General features: G+C 33.8%; 2 long non-coding RNA genes across 2 annotated transcripts in view; both read right to left on the bottom strand.

The window, feature by feature from the left end:
* LOC106475445 overlaps positions 1-4,059 on the bottom strand; it is a 6,319-nt gene extending 2,260 nt beyond the window's left edge. Inside the window, exons 1-2 of the long non-coding RNA XR_001291817.2 lie at positions 3,501-4,059; positions 190-313 (exon numbers count right to left, since the gene is read on the bottom strand). This is a non-coding gene — a long non-coding RNA (uncharacterized LOC106475445). The remainder of the gene's footprint in view (positions 1-189; positions 314-3,500) is intronic.
* A 477-nt stretch (positions 4,060-4,536) lies between these two features.
* LOC106475446 overlaps positions 4,537-5,959 on the bottom strand; it is a 7,317-nt gene continuing 5,894 nt past the window's right edge. The window contains exon 4 of the long non-coding RNA XR_001291818.2: positions 4,537-4,934. This is a non-coding gene — a long non-coding RNA (uncharacterized LOC106475446). The remainder of the gene's footprint in view (positions 4,935-5,959) is intronic.

Genomic DNA, 5,959 nt, shown 5'->3' with positions numbered 1-5,959 from the left:
GTCAATATAAATATGTAGAAGGTACCTTATAGCTTGGAAATAAACACGTCAATATAACTACGTAGATGGTATTATTTCCAAGCTATAAGGTACACACGTCAATATAACTTTGTAGATGCTATTATTTCCAAGCTATGAGGTACACAAGTCAATATAACTATGTAGACCTTCGTTGCTTCAGAAACTTACCCCTTCAAGTTCCCCGAGACACGATAAAACGGTGAGAACAACCCCCATTAAAAAAATACAGCCAACCACGATCAACCTGCTTAATTTGTTCATTATATGGGTCCACACGTGGGTGTCACTGAAACTGAAATATTACAAAAATTGTCAGAAATTTGCAAATGTTATGTTCAATGCACAAAATGTGGGCATAAACATGATCATACAGCAATGATGGACTTTAACTTGTACATACAGCTATGATGGACTTGCACATTTACATAGAGCTATGATGGACTTTCAGATACAGACATGTACATACAACCATGATGGACTTTCACATGTACATACAACCATGGTGGACTTTCACATATACATACAGACATGATGAACTTTCACATATAGACATGTACATACAACAATGGTGGACTTCCACATTTACATACAGCCATGATGAGCTTTCACATGTGCAGACAGCTATGATGGACTTTCACGTGTACATACAGCCATGATCAACTTTCACGTGTACATACAACCATGGTGGACTTTCACATATACATACAGACATGATGAACTTTCACATAGAGACATATACATACAGCCATGATGGACTTTCACTAGTACATACAGCCATGATGAGCTTTCACATGTGCATACAGCTATGATGGACTTTCACGTGTACATACTGCCATGATGGACTTTCAGATATATACATGTACATACAACCACGATGGACTTTTAGATATAGACATGTACATAAATCTATAATGGACTTTCACATTTACATACAGCCATGATGGATTTTCAGATAAAGACATGTATATACAGCCATGATGGACTTTCACATGTACATACAGCCATAATGGACTTTCACATATAGGTATATAGACCCCTTCGAAGTTTCATAACTTATTTAAAGTAAGTGTTATTATATAAACATTGTAGTTCTAGACCCCTACCAAGTTCCTTAACTTATATAAAGTAAGTGTTATTACATAAACATTGTAGTTCTAGACCCCTACCAAGTTCCTTAACTTATATAAAGCAAGTGTTATTACATAAACATTGTAGTTCTGGACCACTACCAAGTTCCTTAACTTATATAAAGTAAGTGTTATTACATAAACATTGTAGTTCTAGACCCCTACCAAGTTCCTTGACTTATATAAAGTAAGTGTTATTACATAAACATTGTAGTTCTCGACCCCTACCAAGTTCCTTAACTTATATAAAGTAAGTGTTATTACATAAACACTGTAGTTCTAGACCCCTACCAAGTTCCTTAACTTATATAAAGCAAGTGTTATTACATAAACATTGTAGTTCTAGACCCCTACCAAGTTCCTTAACTTATGTAAAGCAAGTGTTATCACATAAACATTGTAGTTCTAGACCCCTACCAAGTTCCTTAACTTATGTAAAGTAAGTGTTATTACATAAACATTGTAGTTCTAGACCCCTACCAAGTTCCTTAACTTATATAAAGTAAGTATTATTACATAAACGTTGTAGTTCTAGACCCCTACCAAGTTCCTTAACTTATATAAAGTAAGTATTATTACATAAACGTTGTAGTTCTAGACCCCTACCAAGTTTCTTAACTTATATAAAGTCAGAGGATAGTGAATGTAATATACAGGTTTGAGGAAAGTCTAGTGAAATATAAAAATCTTGGTGGTGCCTTGCATGAGCTGTTTCCTGTATTACAAAGTTCTCTTTCATATAAAACTAATCATCTTAGTACGACACAACCACATTTTTTATCGATATTAATTGATATCCAAAGTTTGGTAATACAAACAAATACACAACTGTTTACCCATGTTTCACTATTTATCGATGTTAATAGCTAGGTAAGTAAAGTGTGTGAATCACTGTGAATTATAGCGTGTGTTTATAAAGGTTGTTAAGTTTAAAGTGACTGTGGAAATTATGTGTATTACTAAAAGTTGTATCAAGAAAGAATAAACTAGTTTTATTTAAGAAATTATACGGGAAACTAACAAACGAACACAGAGACGTAACACTATTTAGGAGGTTGTTACAGAAACAACCACATATTTATTTACCAAAGTTTCTTAATGTTTCACTGTTTATCGATGTTAATATCTGTCTAGGAAGTTGTTACAGACACAACCACAGAACTGTTTACCCATGTTTCTTAAGGTCTCACTGTTCCATATTGTTACGCCTCCAGTCATTAGTTAATTTTCCATAAATTCTTTCCGACTAAACTTTAGCGATACAACTCCTTTCTTAAATAAAACTGGTCTATTCTTTCCGAATACAACTTTACGATACACTTAATTTCAACAGTCGCTCTATAACAAACACTGTAACTCACATCTCACGTGGCCAACAATATTCTGTCCGCATACATTCAATTACTCATTACCTCCCCGTCGCTTCGTGGTCGGTCTTATATATACAATACTACACTATATGTAGAAGGATCACGAGATTTAAGAAAAAGACGTGAATGTTCGAGAATGACGTGGCGTGATACTAGTCACGTGACCTCGATGTCGTAACAATATGAAAAATACTTGGTTGTTTATATCATCCAAATTCGGCGCTTATTACTAGAAAATTAGACATCTTTTTTATATCTTAATGAATAATGGCCTTTACTGTATTAAATGTGTTTATTTATATTGCGTTATTCCAATATCAAGAATAATACAATTGTTTATATAGATTCACAACTGTTGGAGGTTAGCATTTAACAACAATACTCTTGATTGTTTATGTTTTTAACTGTTGGAGGTTAGCATTTAACAACAATACTCTTGATTGTTTATGTTTGTAACTGTTGGAGATTAGCATTTAACAACAATACTCTTGATTGTTTATGTTTGTAACTGTTGGAGGTTAGCAATTAACAACAATACTCTTGATTGTTTATGTTTGTAACTGTTGGAGGTTAGCATTTAACAACAATACTCTTGATTGTTTATGTTTCTAACTGTTGGAGGTTAGCATTTAACAACAATACTCTGGATTGTTTATGTTTGTAACTGTTGGAGGTTAATAGACAAAAAGCAATACACAGTTTCATGTTTATAACCGTCAAATGTTAATACTTATAAACAATACTCCTGTATTTGTGTTGTTAACTATTCGAGGTTAATACTTGATAACAATATCCCTGATTGTTTATGTTTGTAATTGTTGTGATCACTACACAATTAACAGTATATTTTCGTGTTTGTATAGTATTGTTGTTTGTATAACTCAATTCTAATGGTACTTCAAAGGCTATTTTATTCAAATAGCTATTTCAGTTCTTTTCCGTTTTCAGTTCCCGCTAATATATCTTTCGGTTAGTAACTTACCTCAATGTATTCAGCTTTTCCTGATCTTCGTGGAATTCAACACGTGACTTCAACTAGTGAAAAAACGACCGTTAGTTAGGATACCAACATTCGAACACGATGTCATACATCCGTTGCTTTTTGTTGTTGTTTTATAACGAATGTCTTTTTCTGGCGATAAAAAATTGTCTTCCGTTCCAATTACAATCTTCCATTATCGTTTATCTTTCATTTCAGCCACTTTGCTCAGGAAGATTATTTGATAACTAACATCCATCTTCAACGTCGCCTCTCAAACAAATCACTTTTATACATCACAACAACAAATACTTTGAATCTACTTCTTTTCGTGTAGGTATACGTTGTTGCTTCAGCGTACTCAACAGTTATACATTATCTAACCGCCAGTTGTCGCAGTGGTTTATTTTTTAGTTCAGCTCAATTAATATATAGTTACTTTCGTTGTCCCACTGTTTACAAACTCGCCAATAATACTGTTACGTCTCTGGTCGTTTGTTAATTTCCGGTATAAGTTCTTCCTGAGGAACTTCAGCGATACAGATCCTTTCTTAAATAAAACTAGTTTATTCTTTCTCAATACAATTTTGCAATACACAGAATTTCCACAGTCACTTTAACTTCAACACACGCTATAATTCACAACGATTCACGCACTATACTTACGGTCACTACCGCTCGCTTGACTCAATTATCTGTCTCTATTTCTCTCCCCTATCTGCAATTATATCTCCGCTTTATTTACCGGGCTTATATACTAAAATAGAGAGCGCCTAGAAAAGACTAGAGTTGCCAGGAACAGTCATGATCCTTCTAGAAACTCCAGCGAGCATGCTTCCAGGGTCACGTGACTTCCGCTGTCGTAACAATACAAATAGGTTTGAATATTATTAAAAGTTACCTTAAAGAGTCACACGATGTAAGTTGGCTAAAATAAGTGTCATGTTAATAATATCATATTAATATTACAATAGTTATTTGGTATTTCGTGTGTAAAGTCAGATATTGGTGATCTAGTATCGACTTGAAATAGACACAGTTTTCACATATAAAACAAGCATTTATTGTTTTAAAATCGATACATACTTGACACTAGCCCTAAAACCATGTGCTTAAAGCTTAATGGCGTTTTCAACTCTCTTTGGTTTAAACGTAACAAATAAGGTAAAGTGTACTTATTTATATAAAATAGGGAAAAAAAACAGCATTAAGCTGATAACATACAGAGAAGCTAGATAATAATAATAAGGAAATATTGCAGCAAAATGAAAACCGAATTTTATTCATAGTAAAAAAATCAAAAACTTGCAGGCCGTTCTTAAAGCGAAGAAAGGATTATCATATTAATCTACTAGTACATGTTCTGAACAGAGATCCTGGATAATCCCTACCACAGTAATATCCAAAACAACACGATGCACCACTGTACACTCGGCACTGGTTAAAAAAAAGAGAAAACATTTAAAGATATTATAGTTGACATTCCAGAACCAATTAAAAAAATCAAATTCTTTTTATTAAACACTAGTGAGTTCACACCACACTTGTATGAAAAATTCCTCACAACGTCTTTGGCCATTATTAAAAGTTTGTTAAATTTTGCACAAACTTACTCGAGAGTTATCAGCGCTAACTGTCTGTAATTTTGAAGTGGTTAATTAGAAAAAAGGCAGCGATTCAACCCCACCCATCGTCAACTCCCGGCTACTCTTTATTAACAAATATTGAAATTGACTGTCACTTCATAACGCCCCCACAGTTGAAAGGGCAAGTATATTCGATGAGAGGGTTCGATCCTAAGTCCAGTAGATTGCGAGTCGACCATCCTAACTACCAGGATGTGTTAGGCCTTCACTACAAATTCGTGTCTGAGCAACATCGGTTCATAATATCACAGTTTTGTTTTCGTAATAGATGGACGCACTACAGATTGTGATATTCAAATACTATAGTGTTAAGTAATCTTTACCCTAATTTTGACACGTTCTGACATATATAAAATTAATCGTCGGCATTTAACGTAGCAGATATGGTATAGTTCACGCATTCATATTCAATTTTATTCAAATTCACTAAGAAATTCTTATAAACAAAAACCAAGTATCCGTATGTGAATTTAAACATAAGGACCACACTGTTGAACAACCAGATAGTGTGACGGGCAACAGTCTTTATACCATGTAGAGGATGTGTTAGGATGTAGTTTGTACGCACAGAATTTGTTAGGATGTAGTTTGTACGTAGAGAACATGTTAGGATGTAGTTTGTACGTACAGAATATGTTAAGATGTAGTTTGTACGTAGAGAACATGTTAGGATGTAGTTTGTACGTAGAGAATACGTTAGGGTGTAGTTTGTACGTAGAGAATATGTTAGGATGTAGTTTGTACGTAGACAATATGTTAAGATGTAGTTTGTACGTACAGAATATGTTAAGATGTAGTTTGTACGTACAGAATATG

This window comes from Limulus polyphemus, unplaced genomic scaffold (assembly GCF_000517525.1).
Source record: "Limulus polyphemus unplaced genomic scaffold, Limulus_polyphemus-2.1.2 Scaffold8591, whole genome shotgun sequence".
Lineage (NCBI taxonomy): Eukaryota > Metazoa > Arthropoda > Merostomata > Xiphosura > Limulidae > Limulus > Limulus polyphemus.
The sequence above is the reverse complement of the archived record's forward strand: the minus strand, read 5'-3'. Positions and strand labels throughout refer to the sequence as shown.